Source organism: Sceloporus undulatus, chromosome 2 (genome assembly GCF_019175285.1).
Source record: "Sceloporus undulatus isolate JIND9_A2432 ecotype Alabama chromosome 2, SceUnd_v1.1, whole genome shotgun sequence".
Taxonomy (NCBI): domain Eukaryota; kingdom Metazoa; phylum Chordata; class Lepidosauria; order Squamata; family Phrynosomatidae; genus Sceloporus; species Sceloporus undulatus.
The window spans coordinates 35675849-35693088 of NC_056523.1; the positions used below are offsets into that span (position 1 = coordinate 35675849).

The 17240-nt window shown below is 38.5% G+C and overlaps 1 protein-coding gene across 6 annotated transcripts in view; it reads right to left on the reverse strand.

The window, feature by feature from the left end:
* MDFIC2 (MyoD family inhibitor domain containing 2) overlaps positions 1–17240 on the reverse strand; it is a 235576-nt gene that overhangs the window by 62185 nt on the left and 156151 nt on the right. The gene's annotated exons all lie outside the window — the stretch shown is intronic.

The window sequence follows — 17240 nt, forward strand, 5'->3', positions numbered from 1 at the left end:
AATTTTAAAATAAACATTAAATATATAAATAAATCAGGACAAATGTAGGACAAAATTTTCAAATGGAAGACACCTTTTTTAAAAAATGGAGGACACGCGAAAAAAATTGCTGATTTTTAAAAAAATGTTAATATAAATGCATGTTTCTGAGGCTTCTATAGACAATTGCCCCCCAAAGGCCCCGGTGACAATCAGTGGCAGGACCGGGCTGGGGCCGGTCCCAAGGCCTCACCGGGCCGCATCCGGCCCGCGGGCCGCAGGTTGCCTACCCCTGGGTAAGAGTATACTGATACATACTGGGTTCTATTGGTGCACATCGGCACTCCCTAGCCAGTATCCCAATGTTCACTGAGAGTGCCCAACAAGCATCAACACCCCATTTGGTCTTGATGTTCAGTGGTCATTTTCATGGCTACCCAATGTAGTAACACCATGGCAGCACCTTGCTGAATACAGATGTTGTGGAACTGCTCATTTCTATTTCCTGCAGACTTAAGTCCACTTATGAAATCATTAAGTTCCATACAGAATTTCAGCCCAAATGAATAAATAAAGGTCAATAAAAACTCCAGCCATTCTCTGCAAGGTATGAAGTTTCCTGTCTTAATGTTGCTTGTGCTCAATTTTCCCTCTACAAGAGTCCTAAAATACAGCAAAAAACATTTTCCAGAGCTGGTGGGAATATTCATAGCATAAGAAACTAAACATCACATTGTTCTCACACCTAGACATTTTTAGTCATCTGAGTATTATATGCAATGGGATGGAAAGGTACAAATTAAGCCATTTTACATATAAAACTGTTTCATTTTAAATCTAGTTAAAATTATTTTAATGACTTATGTAAAGTGAAATATCAGGTTTCCTCCCCTTCTTCCTTTTTCTTGGCATTGGCTTCACACAGGCATATTAATGATTATTTGTCAAAGTCACACTGTTTGCTTACAAGGTATGAAGGCTTTTTAGACACTATAATGACAGCTTTTGATTCACTTGATAATATTTAGAATAAGTCATAAAAGCCAATCTCTGAACGAAACAGACCACTTTTATTGGCTTTTAGTCCCATTACTGCTATCATAAGTGGTAAATTGGTCTAATGCAATAATGCTGCTGTGTCATACTGTAAAACCACTGCTTAGTTTAAAATTTTATTTATTCTTACAAGATCATATTTTGAGATATGGCTGTTAAAAAGAAGCCCATCAGGGCTACCAGAGGTCCCTTCCAGGATATTTCTGGAGGAACTGGTAAAAAACAAAATGCACTCCTGGTTTGTAGTTACATTTCTACATCCATACGGTGATTAAACATTCTATGGTATGAAGTATCTCTTAGTACCTAAGAGAAACAGTTCAACAGATCTATTCAGTCCTGTAAAACTAAGTATGCCTTTTTTTCAATTAAAGGATATTCATATGTCCACCATGTTTCATATCATAAGAGCAGGAAGGAAATGCCTTGCTTTTTACACAAAATTTTACAAAAGCATATTTTGTTTATTGCTTCACAGATAAGATGAGGAACAACATCTTAATCATTCATAAGGCATGGCAAAGAAACAACAAATTGCTCCAAGAGCAAGGATATATACAGTGGCCTCTTGATATCTGTTGGGGTTTGCTTCCAAGACCCTCCATGGATACAAAAATCTGTGGATGCTCAAAATTCCATTATATACAATGGGGTAGTAAAATGGTGTCCCTGTATATAAAATGGCAAAACCAAGGTTTGCTTTTTAGATTTTTTAAAAAATATATTTTCAAGCTGTGGATAGTTGAGTCCATGGATGAAGAATCTATGGATACAGAGGGCTGACTGTATCTTCACTTATTTTTTTTTCATACACAAGAATACAAATGTACAATTTTGCATGATGCAGCACTGAAAGGGCATCATAAAACCATCCCATCTTGGCTATGGCACCCCTTGGAGGCTTTCTGTGGCTCTCTTTTGTGCTCTCCAGAGGCTGGATCAGGACCGCAGCATGTGGTGGCTGTAGCTCTGATCCAACCAGTACAGGGGCAGCTGCATGCTGCCCATCTGTACAGCTCCTTAATCTTCTTCTGGTATCCTGGCTGGAGTCTCCATTTCTACCAATATATGATTCCAGATATGAGAACTCTTTCACTATTTCTATTTTCTCATTGTCTAGTTTGAATTTATGTACATTTTCCATGGCTATAATTTTTGTTTTCTTTATATTCAACAGTAAGCCTGTCTTTCTTCTTTGATTTTCTCTAGTAGTTGTTTGAGGTCTGTGAGGTTTTCTGCTAGCGTTATGGTGTCATCAGCATATCTCAGGTTTTTGATATTCCTTCCTCCTATGCGAACTCCTCCTTTTTCTGTGTCCAAGCCTGCTTTCCTTACAACATGTTCTGCATATGAACTGAACAGGTAGGATGATAAGATGCAGCCTTGTCTAATTCCTTTGCCAGTTGGGAAGCATTCTGTTTCTCCATATTCTTTTCTGAGAGTAGCCTCTTGTTCTGGGTACAGATTCCTCATGAGGACTATCAGATGTGTTGGAAGTCCCATGTCTTGGGCATTCCATAGCCTTTCATGTTCTATGCAGTCAAAGGCTTTGCTAAAGTCTATAAATCACATGCAGATTTTATTTTGGAACTCTCTGCTATGCTCCATTAGTCATCATATGTTTCTGATGTGGTTCCTGGTGCCTCCTCCTTTCCTGAACTCTGCTTGTACCTCTGGGATCTTTCCTTCCATGTATGGTTGCAGCCTCTGTTGCAGAATTTTGAGCATGATTTTGCTCACATGGGAGACTAGTGCTATGCTTCTATAGTTGCTGCAGTCTCTTGTGTCTCCTTTTTTGTGAATGGGGATGTATATTGATAACTTGTAATCTGTTGGCCATCGTTTTGTTTTCCATATCTGTTGACATATGTTGGTTAACACTAGAGTTGACTCTGTCAATGTAGATTGCAGCCGTTCGATTGGAATATCATCAGTTCCTGGAGGCTTGTTTTTTGCCATTTCTCTTATTGCAGCTTCCACCTCACTTTTTAGAATTTGGGGTTCATCTTCATATGGCTCATCATTCCATGTGTCCTTCATGGTGTCATCTCTTTTATATAACTCTTCTGTGTATTGCATCCAACGTCTTTTTATTCCTTGCTGGTCTTGAATTATGTTGTTTTTATTGTCATAGAGTGTCATGGTCCTTGGTCTGAATTCTCCTTTGATTTCCCAAATCTTGTGGAATAGGTCTCTCATTTTTCCCTTTTTGTTTTTGTCTTCTATTTCTCTACATTGGTCATTGTAGTAGTTTTCATCTTTATGCATTAGCAGTTGTACTGTTGCTTTTATAGTTCTTTGTTTATTCTTATCTCAATTTTGCTTTGCTCCTCTTCTATCCTTTATTGCTTGTAGCATTTTAACTGTCATCCAAATTTAAACTACCTTGGTGATTTTGGAACTGTCAACCTCCACTGATTAATTTAATTAATAATAATAATTTGTTTTATTTATATACCGCTATTCCAAAGATCATAGCGGTGAACGGCAAGTAAGCTAATTAGCAAGTAAGATTGGCTTATTCTTCATTGTCCTTCTGTCAGCTGGCCTTTTCTTTTCTTTGGTATTTGGTATTTAAGATGGACTTGCATTTGCTCAAAAGAACTTTGACTGGTTGCACACAATTGTTGTTTTTTAGCCCTGTGTTTTTAATTAAATTTTTAATCTACTTCTATGTTTAAGTTGTATGGGTTTCCATTTATTGAGTTTCCTGCTGTTAGACAACTAAGCAGAAAGATGGGTTGTATGTGTTATGTGTATGTATGTTAGTGTGTGCATAAGAATGAATGAATGAATGGCTGCAGACAATATCTCAAGCAGACCATCTCTGAAAAGGTGTGTGGATCTTGCAGGAAAATGTTCTTTGAATTTCTAGGGGCCACTCAGGAATATTTTCATTTAAGATTGATTGGATCAACCCTCCGCCCTTTTGTAGTTTGGTAAAATGAGTACCCAGCTTTTGGGGGGGGGCAATTGGCTTACACATAATAAGCTGCTTAGGGAGTGCTAGTTCACTGATAAGTGATATAGAAATGTACTTGCTGTTGCTATTCTACTTTGACCCAAGTTGTGAGGTGGACAATAAGTATTTGCTTAATTTTTGACATTATTTTTATGGGTGTTTATATACTTACAATTCTTTCACAGATTTCAGCCTAAAAATGTAAAATGTTGTACAGATAATAATAGCAATTTTCGTATTAGCCATATGATAAATAATTAAAAAATAAAGAGAGTCTCTTTCCCTTAGTGTTTTATTTCAGTCTCATTTGCTTTAATGTTAACAGATTAATATGTTTATTATTTACAGCTTGGAGTATTTCATGATTAAATAATATAAGAAGCCAGGCTACAAATTTACCTTTTAATTATAGATGCAGCAACACTGCTAAATTGTGTTCCTGTCTCCTCTAAGTAATCTTTGAAAGCTAGTAGAAACTTGGCATCTGAGCCCTGCTGTCAATGTCACAATAAAGTGTTTCCTCTACCATTCAAACTGCTTGCAGGGATTTTCCAGCAAAGACAGAAGTTTAATTTGTGGGAGTAATTAGTGCAAAGATGCACTGTCAGCAAGGAGACTGTGTGTGTGTGTGTGTGTGTGTGTGTGTGTGTGTGTGTGTAAAAAAAAACATGGTCGGAGAAGCTGAATAGAAGCTCAACAGCTAATTTCTCATTTTGGGCCTCAATACAGAATGTAGTGTGTATACAGTCATTTGGGTGTGTTTGGTTTTGTTGGATTAAAAAAAAGAACATTTTACACTCTTCATTATTTAAGACACGTTGGTGAAAATTAGCTTGTCCTCCCTATATTGATCTGCAGGGCCTGATCCACTCACATCTTACCCAACTTTTGGTCAAAGGATAAAATGAAGTAAAACTAAACCACTGAGAGTACAATTGATAGATTTATTGGTGGGAAATAGATGGAAATGGATACAAAAGAGAGTGTTTTCATATCCCTTTGGCCAGATGATGACAACCTAAAGAGCAGATGGTCCCTGGGTGCACTTTGCTAGACACGATATTGGTTTCTTAGCTCCAGAATGTCAAGTTCTTGGGCAAGGTATTGGCATTTCCACTGCCCAAGACTGGAACAAAGGAATGCTCTCCTAGGTGGAAGTTCAGTATCATAGCAGAACTGGCTCTTAGAAACTTTGAGATGTGTAGTCCCCCTTTTCTTTCCGATTTGAGACTGAGAAATGGGGAGATGCCTGGTCTCAGAGAAACTTGTACCTTCATCTTAGCAGCACCTCTGTTTACCTTTAGGCTCACGTCCTCGTTACTGAGGTCCAAAACACACTGCAGAAATAATCCAGTTTGAGACTGCTTTAACTGCCCTGGCTCAATGCTAGGGAATTCTGGGAACTATAGTTCTGTGAGACATTTAGCTTTCTCTATCAGAGAGCTCTTGTGCCACAATAAGCTACAATTCTCATGATTCCCTAGCTCTGAGCCAGGACAGTTAAAGCAGTCTCAAACTGGATTATTTCTGCAGTGTGTTTTGGACCTGAGTTACTGGAGCTGAGTCCAATAAACCTATGGAACATTGGCTTTAAAGCAAGTTAGTTCATATTATATTATATCAAACATATATGGATGGATGAGAACCCAATTATTAAAATCCCCTTTCTAATCTTCTGCAAACACATCTCACTACATTCTTATAGTTCCATAATAAAAGTTCTTGACATTCTGTTTGGATAAGGTAATGGAAAAACAATATGGAAAGGAAAATTTTCTATCACTTTCACCTGCATCAAGTTACATCTACTCTAAAAGCTTCACTAGAGACCCTCCTGAACCATGTAGGATGTCAAGCAAGGATGTGGAAGAATGGAATCACCTCAAAATTGAGTGAAGCTACATTCCAATAATGAACTCCAGTTCTCAAAACCTTTCTCCTGTAGACATCTTTCGGTTCACTTGTCTTAGCACCCACGCCTATACTCATGAAGAGAACTAACATTTTTTAAATTTAAAAAATAAAACAAGAAAAGTGTGAAATCCTCAGCTGTAAACAAGACTAACTTGAGGTAAGTGCTTTCAGGGGGTATCTCTTTTTGTGTTATTACACATGGCAAAATTATTAATGAAAGTTAGCAATTTGCAAATAGTCTACTTTTAATCCCCAAATGCCATTTACCATTTACCAGGGGCCTTTCACACTTTGTGAAAGCACTTTAATTCTCTTTTAACTGCAATGGTTGCATCCTCTGGAATCCTGGGGTTTGATAAGACACTGGAGCTGTCTAGCTAAGAATTTTAACTGCAACTCCCTAAACTGCACATCTGAGGAACCACGGTCCCTTTCACACTGCACACTTATAACACCAGGATTCCACTTTAAAAACTATGTTTGCATCCTATGGAATCCTGTTGTCTATGGTTTGGTGAGGCAATAGGATGCTCTGTTGTGAATTCTAAATACCCCTCACTATAATTGAAATTTTGGGATTCCATGGGATAATTATACCACTATAATTTGGAAGAATAAAAAGACTTGGTGATTTCCAACTAAAGTTTCCCTTGCAATACAAATATCTTGGGGAGCTATTTTCACTGAAAACTTTTGTTGTTGTTTTTAATTTATAAAACATTTTCACTGCCTTTCAGCTCTAAGGGTGGGTTTCCAGCAATAAACATATCAATAGGGTTCAAAAGAGCATCCAGACTAAAAGTACATAAAAAACCCTAGATAAAATAAAATAAATTAAATGCCTGGTAGAACAAAAATGTCTAAATCAACCTGCTTAAAGGACATTAGAAAAAGAGCAATCAACATTCTCTAGGTTGGAAATTCACAACTTGGTGTAGCCAACAAAGAAAACCTCTGCCCTGCATTCCCCTCAATTCCATCTCCCTTTGCAAATACAGAAGAGGCCCTAGGAAGATGACTGCAATTACTAAGCAGCTTCATGCAGGAAGACAGTCCTTTAAATATTCTGGCCCTTAATCAGAGGTGAAGGATTTCAAAAATGTTCCATACCCTTGAACATTCGAGATTGTATTTTTTAGGGAGAGGTAGCTAGAGCTACTATTTATATTTCTCCAAAAGGCTCACACCACTAATACAGACATATTTACTATTGCATTTCAATCAGGCCTGAGCATGAGAAATGAAAGAATGAAACACAAGACCTAAGAAACTGGAATAAATAGTTATGAGGAAAAGGAGGAATAAAACTACAATTAAAAGAAGAGGAAGAAGAGTAGGCTGATTATAGATCTGCAAATATTTGCACCCTGTGATATTCATGGGGGCCTTCATAAGTCAACTGGCAACTTGAAGGCATGAACACAAATCTTCAACTATGGGAATTAAATGTTTCAAAAGTTTTATCTCCACTGAGCACTTCATACTTTTTAAAAGATTTTTCACAATTGGGGAGTTTTGTGAAAATTTTACAAAGGTGCAAAAAAATGTGCACATAAGAGATTTTGGGTGTATCCTCACTGCAGAATTTAAAGCAGTTTGAAACCACTTTAAATGCCATGACTCTATCCTGGGATCTGAAATTTGGTGAAGCACTAGAGTTCTTTGACAGATGATAAAGCAATATTGAATATTAAAAAAATATTAAATTTAAACTCCAAAAGCTTTAGGAAACAAGAAAGCTTTCAGTTGATATTTGAAACAGCAAAGAAAGAAGCAGTCCACAAATGTTCAGGGCAGCAACTGCTAGAGTATACAGCAGCAAGTTAAAAAGGATGAAATCCAGCCAAGGAAGAGAAAAGCATTAGTTGAGTGAGAAGTCGAGTTCCTAGAATGCAAATCCCAAGCAGACTAGTAGAAAGAAATGAGGACCTAAAAATGTGGGTTTGACCATGCAGGGCTTTGAAAGTTATTTTAAAATTTCAAATTTTTGTAAGTTTTATATGAACTGCCCTCACTGGAATGCCAATGATATGCTGCAGTGTATTTTGTTATGGCTATTGGGCTGTTGTATTTAAATTGTCTGTTATGTGAACCACTTGTATCAGAATGTGTTTGTGGAAAATGGACTTCTACAAGTTGAATTGTGCACATCAATATCATTGTTAGAGAACACAGTAAGATTGTTAACCATGAGAGTTAAGTAGAACGTGTAAGGGGAAGAAGGGAGGATTGCAGCACTGGGGAAAACTGACAACTGGCATTGGAAATTATAAAGAAATATTCATGAAGAAGTCAAAGGCTTTCATGGCTGGCATACATAGTTTTTTGTGGGTGTTACTGGGCTATGTGGCCATGGTCTAGAAGAGTTTATTTCTGAAGTTTCACCTGCATCTGTGGAAGATGTCAGCCACAGATGCAGGCAAAACATCAGGAATAAACTCTTCTAGAAAATGGCCACATAGCCCGAAAAACCCACAAAAAACTATCCATGAAGAGATGGCCCAATGCTAGGCTGGGAGTTTGAAGATCCAGGTTCTAGTCAGTGGTGAATCATATAACTCATGGGTAGTTCTTCAGACCAGTCTCTCTCTCTCTCTCTCTCTCTCTCTCTCCCCCCCTCTCTCTAAGTCTGACCTACTTTTCAGAATTGTTGTAAGGAAGAAGTACAGAGGGCAAGATCTATGTACCTCACCTTGAATTAATTGAAGCATAAGCAGTACATAAATGTGGGAAAAATAAATGCATGAATCTTGCTGAAACCAATAAATGTATTATTGTGGGGTGTTTTTACTCTATCTCCCTATTTTCCAAAGAGCATAAATACACCATGAATTAATAAAGTAGGCCTGGAGATGCCTGTAGGTTCAACTAACTGCCTCAATGTTATTTTCCCAGGTATTTTTCAGGATGGACATTATAACTACCCTACTGGGGCAGCCTTAACGGAAGTCCTTCTAACACCTCCGTAGTTACTGTAACATTGTTTTCTCTGACTCCTGAGTGTGTTTAAAATCTTTGTCTTTCCCAGGAGATTGCACTGCAGAGTTCAAGAGCCACTCAGCTTATAAAACTGCAATTAATAGCAGCAAGCTGGAAGTACACTACATTTGATAGACTCTGTGCCCACTGAAAGGGAGTCTTTAAATCTGCTCTTTTACAACTTAAAAGAAGGGTTGCATTGATTAATTCACCGGATCATAGGCCTGAAGCTGACAAGGCATCTTCCCAGGATTTTAGCCCTTTGGGATTGGCATCATCACTTTTCAGCCACACTTTTCCCGTTCTTATAACTGGAGAGGAGTCACCTAAGGTTATACAACTTATATTTTAAATATTTTCTCTAATGGACCCATAAATAAGTAACTGTCTCAATAATAATCTTAAGACAAAATCTATCCTCCTGCACAGCTCCAGCTAAATTAAAAATCAAGTTACTTTCAAATAGAAAAGGGAGATATCTTGTCCTTTCCTAAAGAAAAAATAAATGCTTGCTTACTATATACAGGACAAAGCTGACCTAAATTTGGAAGAAACTGGAAACATTTCTTGCAGATCATCAATATATTGCAAATTCTCTAATATTAATATTTTGGAAAATCTGAACAGTCTATTACAAACAGAAGTGCTGCCCACTTTAAACTCCTGTTAAAGATACTTTATCCTAGGATTTTGTATAAAAACAGCTTCTTCAGAAAAATGAAGAAGTTGTAATGGAGCTTCATTGTCCATGGTTGGTGTTACTTTATTTTGTACCATTTTAACTGAATTCAGATAGGTTATGAAATTTTTCTGTATTTCAAATCCCATTAGATCAGAATGAATGTATCTTTTTGGATAACTGGTTTTTTTAATAGACCTTATAGCTATCCATTCAGAAGAACAATTATGTACCTGATTGATGCACTAAACGGGAGGATAAATATCAGATTGTAAGACTGGATTGTGCATATCCCTTCCTTCACTATACTGGGAGATGGCACTCTGCTTGGACAGTAAATGCACTTCTGTGATAAAAAATAGCCAATTTAGATTGTTTGGTTTCAAAGGCGATGCAACCTGTGAAGAAAATTTCTCTGGATTCCAATAGCAAATTTGAGGAATCTTCAACAAGGGCTCAGCCTTGGTTGACGATTCCACAGCACCAGCATGCTGAAGAAAAATGTAGCTTCTCTTGTTAGGAAAGTTATCAGTGGTAGGGGCAGAAGGTATATTTGCAATTTCCTTAAAGATGCCTAATGGGGAAATGCCAGAGTTATTTAAATAGTTCTCTGTTCTCTTTCTAATCTTGGGAATATCTGATTTAGTAAAACCAAGAAGCATTCTCACATACTTTAGAAAATAATTCCATTGACCTCAGATTAGAGTATCTGATATTCAGGAGCTCCTTAAAATACTAATTAACTCATAAGATTGAATCCCAACAGGGCATAAGCTCATGTCTGTGTACCTGTCTTTGTTTCTGTCTTTGATACAGAGCAAAACATGCCTAGAAGATGAAGGAAGACCTTAGAGCATAAGAAAAAAACTTTCCAGCATCTTGCACTACATTTTTGTACTCTGAACATTAGAATTTGATTGCTGCTATAAGGAGTAGATGGTAGACTGTCATATATTATTCTAAAATGGACAAGTCATTGACTTCCAGTATGTTGTTCAAAAACATAATGTGCCTCCTTTTGGCATAAATGAAGTATTTTTATACAGTATATTGCTCAGGTCCATTAAAATATTTACATGTGGAAAATATATTACAGCCACATGTGGAAAATTTATTTTCAAAGAATGTTTCAAAATCCATGGATCTATCCAAATGACATCTATAGACTACTTTGACTCCTATTGTCAGTTCTTGGTTGTTTTTTTGTTGCATGCCTTCAAGTCATTTCTGACTTATTTCTGACCCTAACACAAACCTATTACAGGGTTTTCTTCACAGAGTTTTCTCAAAGGGGTTTTCCTTTGCCTTCCTCTGAGGCTGAGACAGTGTGATTCACCCAAGGTCACCCAATAGGGTTTCCATGGCTGAGTGGGAATTCAGAGTCATAGTCTAATGCTCAAATTACAATATTACAATGGCTCCTGATGCTGTGTCAAATACTGAAGAGGGTGAAATAGCTTCCTAATGCAGAGTGAGCCCTTCTTGGTGCTATATTTCAAACATACAGGCAGCACTGGTAGGAAGGATGTAAATAGAAACTCCCCATTAGAGACTTTCATTGGATATTGGTTAGGGATATCAAATGACCCATATCTTAAGATCAACAGGGGACACTTTGTTCATAGTGTTGATACAAGTCAGAGAATTTTCTGCAACAGCCTCCCATCTATGAAACTCCATGACAGGTTATTATATTATATCATATCCCCACAGTCCAATTATTCAACCATAGCTTGAAGACATTTTTATTTGTTCAGGCTTTTAGTCTTCAATTTAAAGTATGTTTGCTGTCTTTTCATTGTTTTATTGTATTTTAACTACTGAGAATGTGTGTGTGGGGGGGTATGCATTTATTTTATGGTTACTTGGGTATTTGTGTTGTTAACCCTCTGTATTGATAGCTCACCCAACAAGAATGAGATGAAAGACTAATAAATACATAAATGGTTGTTTTTTCAGTGACAAACTCTTTTTTCTCAAGAACAAAACCAGGGACTCATCCACAGTACTGTACAGTTATATCTGTGTGATACTACTTTGAGTGAACAGTGCAATGCAGCAGCTAAAAAGGCCAATATGATTGTAGGCTGCATCAATAGAAGTATAGTATCTAGATCAAGGAAAGTAATAGTGCCACTTTATTCTGCATTGCTCAGGCCTTATCTGAACACTGTGTCCAGTTCTGGGCACCACAGTTCAAAAAGGATGTTGACAAGCTGGAGCGTGTCCAGAGGAGTATAACTAAAAGGGTGAAAGGTCTGAAAACCATGCCCTACGAGGAGAGACTTAGGGAGCTGGGTATTTAGCCTGGAGAAGAGGTATGATAGCCCTGTTTAATTATTTGAAGGGATATCATATTGAGGATGGAGCAAACCTGTTTTTTGCTGCTCCAGAGAATAGGACATGGATGCAAGCTCCAGGAATGGATGCAAGCTCAAGGAACAGAGATTCCACCTAAACATTAGGAGGAACTCCCTGAGAGTAAAAGCTGTTCAACAATGAAGTTGAGTGTGGTGGATTCACCTTCTTTGGAGGTCTTTAAGCAGAGGCTGGATGGCCATCTGTCGGGGGTGCTTTGATTGTGAGTTCCTGCATGGCAGGGTATTGGACTGGATGGCCCTTGGGGTCTCTTCCAACTCTATGATTCTATGATGCTATGAACTGTCTTGGCAACATCCTATGGAGTCCTGGGGTTTGTAAAGCCTTCTGGCTGAGAATTCCAAGTCCTTAAATTGCAAACCCCAGGATTCCTTAGGATGGAACCATGCCAGTTAGTAGAATCATTGTAATTGGGTAGTGTGAAAAGACCCCAGAGCAACTCCTTGATTTTGGTGGCATATTTGAAAGTGGTGAGGGTGTCGTTTGGGTGTTTCAGGGTACAATTTAGAAAGAATATCAGCGGTTGTTATATGTGCCTTTCTAGTGATGGAGTGACAGTCTTCAGAGACAAATTGCAATTCATTTTTCTTGATATTTCTTCCAGGACCATGCCATTATGTGTTCAGCAGAAAAACATTTAAGGACTATATCAGATTCTGCCAAAGACTGAAGGAAGTATGGTACCGGTTGTTGAACAAGAAAGTCACTTGAAGGAGAATTAGGCAACTGATGCCTATTCTCCACATCATTCCTTCATTTAGACCTGGAATTTGGGGATTCCATTATAATTAAAAAGAGGTGGTGTCTTCTCTAGTTCATGTCAGACTTATGCATCCCAAAATATAACAAAATCATGCAAATCAGTTTTCAGGTCGCATTGATAAAATGTGAGCATTCTAGAAATTGTCAAGCTATATTAGTAAATATTCTTGATTGACAGAGTGCTCTTCCATAAGAGACCTACATATTCCACACTGATAAAATCAACTCTTTACTTTAAAAAAAAAATGAGGTAAGCATCTCCCCCCACCCCATTGACTCTATCAACTGTAAATTCTAAAATTCATGGTTTCCCAGGAAATGTTCCAGCCTTTAAACCAGACAGGACAATAATGGCACAGTACAGACCACCCCAAAGGGACGGCCTGCACTCACCCCTTTTCATGGTGGATTAGGGCAGGGCAACCGCTTCTCTTTGGCCTGGAAAAGGGGTGTCCTTGGGACTTCATGCCCCTGGACACCTCTGGCACTAAAGAGGAGATAAGAGCGGCCGCTGATGCCCCTTTCTCCTCTGCATCGCTGGCGTGGCCGTTTGGTTGCCATGCCAACAATACACGGGCCCAAAAGGAGTTCCATTTTGGAGTTCTTTCCCGTGTCTCCACCAGGCCGCCATAAGCAGCCTGAGGAGGCACGGAGACGCCACAAGTGGGCTGTGCCATTTGGACACAGTGTGTGTGTGACATCATAGTTATATGTGCCATTTGGACGGTGCCACATAACGATGGCACATGCATACATACTAGGATTAGGGAGCATGCGGTTGGTGTTTGCTTCCTAACCCTAGTATTGGCGCCAGCAGAGTGCAAAAGGGCGGTCTGTACCACGCCAGTGTTTCTCAAGTCTATCAAAGAATCTGTTTTAAGAAACTGAGCCTGAACAGATATGTCAAAATAAAGCCGCTTCAGGTCATTTTGGAGGTATGCTGTTTAAATGATGCATGCCTCCTAAGAGGCCAGAAACTGGAGGACTGAAGTGTGGCTTTGGCTAGCTTCTGGCCTCTTAGGATGCATGCATCATTTAAACAGCATACGTCCAATGTCTGTTTGGGCCCTTGTCTCCATCATAAGACTAATTCCTTACTACAAAGGAAAATCTATTCCAGAAGTATATTTTCCTTGGGAGAGGAGCATCTATCTATTGGAACAAACAGAATTCCTGGATGGGATTTTGATTACAATAGGTAGCAGTCCATGGAAGATGGAGCTATGCTACAAGAGCATTTGGGCTATTAAAGAAAAAAGACATCATTGATGCTGTTAGTACTTGAAAATGATTTTTTAAAAAAATGAATAGAAGGTACAGGGGATGCCCTAACTTGGGGATAGTGGATTTAAAACCTCTTCCCTCCTATACTGTGGCCCTATTCCACAAAGAAGGTCATACACTTGCTTTCTACATTGGAACAAAAGTTCCATTAATTTGTGGAGGGTACTAGGTTGCCAAGCACTGAGGTATTCTGTGTCTCTGTTGTCAGCTCTTTCTATCATGGCAAATGGTATGGGATTATGAGAAGTGTGTGCATGTGTGTGTTGTGTGCCTTCAAGTTGTTTCCAATTGAGGACTCTTGGCAACATTTGTTTAGAGGAGTTTACTATTGCCTTCCCGTGAGGATGAGAGAGTGTGACTTACCCAGGGTCACCCAGTGGGTTTCATAGCCCAGTAGAGAACTGAACCCTGGTCTTTAGAATCATCGTCCAACACCCAAACAACTATGCCATTCTGGGTCTCTGGGAGATGTAGTCAAAATCATACAGAAGGTATCAGGGGCCCTTTCACACTACACATATACCGCTATCATTCCACTTTAACTTCCATGGCTGAATCCTATGGAATCCTGGGGCTGGTAGTCTGGTGAGGTACTAGAGAAATTGGCTGAGACATCTAAGGACCCTTTCCTAAACTGCAAATCTCAGGATCCCATGCAATGGAACAACGGCATTTAAAGTGGGATCATAGCACTGCAATTGTAGAGTGTGCAAGGGCTGCAGGTTGTTTACCCCAGAACATTGCATGAATGACAGTTACACAAAGACCCTAACTGAACTGTACAGCTTTTAATATTTGTCACATGCCCATCTGAACACTCAGTGCATACATTTTGTTAACTGACAGACTGAGGAATACTTTTTTTTCAAAACCTCACCATTTTTCTCAGTTCAAATATGCTCTCCTAGCAAGAGTAGTTTGTGATTAACTCCCACTACTTGAAATCAATGGGACTTTAAAGGGCTTAACCTTGGCTGGATCATGCCCTGCATCTGTGGTTCCTATCCTGTCCTTCCAAGGTTTGACAGTAATGGAATCAAATATCAAATTACCTCTTCAAATTTCCTCAGTTAATATCCCCAGTGTTCAGATCAGCATTTCCACTGCAAATTAAGATGGTTGTGACCTTTTTTAGCCAATAAACACTTAATGGAGACATTATAAAGATCACAGCCTCTTACTAGTGTATACAACCATTGTGCTAGAAGTACATAACGTATTATTTTGTAAAGATCTGAGTATGTTTGGCACTAAATAAAGAGTGATACTACCTCACATCTCCTCGGCATATTTCTTCCACTATGTGGTTGCTTCTTTTATAAGACACAGATAATCAATAAAAACCCATGAATAAAAATAACTTTCCTTTAAAACTGGATGCCAAAAGAAAACACAGCTTGCTAGCTTTCTTAGCCAACAGGCTCCAGTTCTACTATGCAGCTCACACTCTTGCTGAGAGATCTGAAAAGTAATATTTCTAAGTGTTGTGAGTGAAAAAATAAAGAAATGTATAGATCATTAACAAAACATGGGGGTGAGTAGGAAGCCCTGCTCATTCTCCTCTTAGGTCTAATCTGCACTGCAGAAATAATGCAGCTTGACAGCACTTTAACTAGCACAATGGTTCAATGCAATGAAATTCTGGGATTTGTACTTTTGTGACTTTGGTCCCATACAGACGAGCCAAAATAAAGCTACTTTGGGTCACTTTAGAAATATACTGCTTAAATGATACATGTGTCCTAAGAGTCCAGAAGCCGCGCCAAAGCCATGTTCCAGTCCTTGAGCATTCGGACTCTTAGGACGCATGCTTCATTTAAACAGCATATCTCCAAAGTGACCTGAAGCAGCTTTATTTTGGCCTGTCTGTACGGGCCCATATTTCGCCTTCTCTGTCAGAGAGCTCTGGTGCCATAACAAACTACAAATCCCAGAATTCCATAGCATTGGGCTATAGCAATTAACGTGATGTCAAACTGCATGATTTCTGCAATGCAGGTAAGACCAAAACCAATTTCTACTTCAAACAGAGTCCCAGATCTTCCAGTCTTATCCTTGCCTTCACATGTATGAGTGGTTCAAAGTGATGAAGAGATTTGGTAGCTGAATATGCAGTCTGCATTTAAAACAGCAGTAAAGATCACTATCTTCTGCCAGATGATTTTTAGCCAGATGATTTTGAAATTTAATGATGAACTTTAAATACGGATTGTTTTAATATGTGTACACTTTATTTGTCCTTTTAAATTGATGTGTTGTTTCAGCTGATGTGTTTTTGGATGATGACATGTATTTGTTAATTGTTGTTGTTTCCTGCCTTGATCCATTATGAGAGACAGGCAAGAAATAACAACAACAACAAATAAATAAAGTGTACCCTTGATGTTGGTACAATATTTGTATTAGAATGAGGTGGCCATCTTGTTTGTAAATAGAGTATTCTGTTAGTATGTAGCTGTGATTAAAGGCTACTTGAAGATGCTGCTGAAAAAAGGGACAACTACATTGAATTCTCCTGGTTTGTAACATGGAGGCATAGTTACCCAACCAACACATATCTATGCATACTTTCTATACAAGATGGAGGCCTGATTTTCCAGGGCTGTGTTTTGTGTGGAGGACTTCTACAAATAGCAAAGCCTCTTTACTTCAGACCATTTGCCCTCCATAGGGAGCAGAATGATGAAATTGGGGGGGGGGAGGGGAGGAACTAGGAAGCTACCCACCCCATATATTTGTAGAACCCATGAAAATAATGTGCCAATAAGAGTGTTATGTAACTTGGCACATGATGATGCATGCTCATGCCATCTTTGCTTATTTCCACAACTGCTAGGGAAAAAAAAATAGCCTGTCGTTCTCTCAGACAAGAATGAAATGTGTTAGTTTTTAAGCTGCCACAGGTCTCTGCTAATTTTATTATCACGAATCAGTCATGATATGAGATGGAGGATATGTCGAAACATCTCATATTTCTCATGTCAGGACATGCCTTTCCTTTTGCTACCTTCTAATATTTTAAAAATAATTCAGTTAACAAAGCAAATTACATAACAACATGCCTGCAGTTTCCCCTCATCTTATTAAAATAATAATTCCCACTCACTCATAAACTAGCATGATGTACAGGCATGATCTTTTATTGACCACATCATTTTCCTGCATCCATTAATTACTTTGGGCTCTCCAAAATGTTATTCTGATGAATGGGAAACACTTATGACTAACACAGCAAGCCCACAGCAC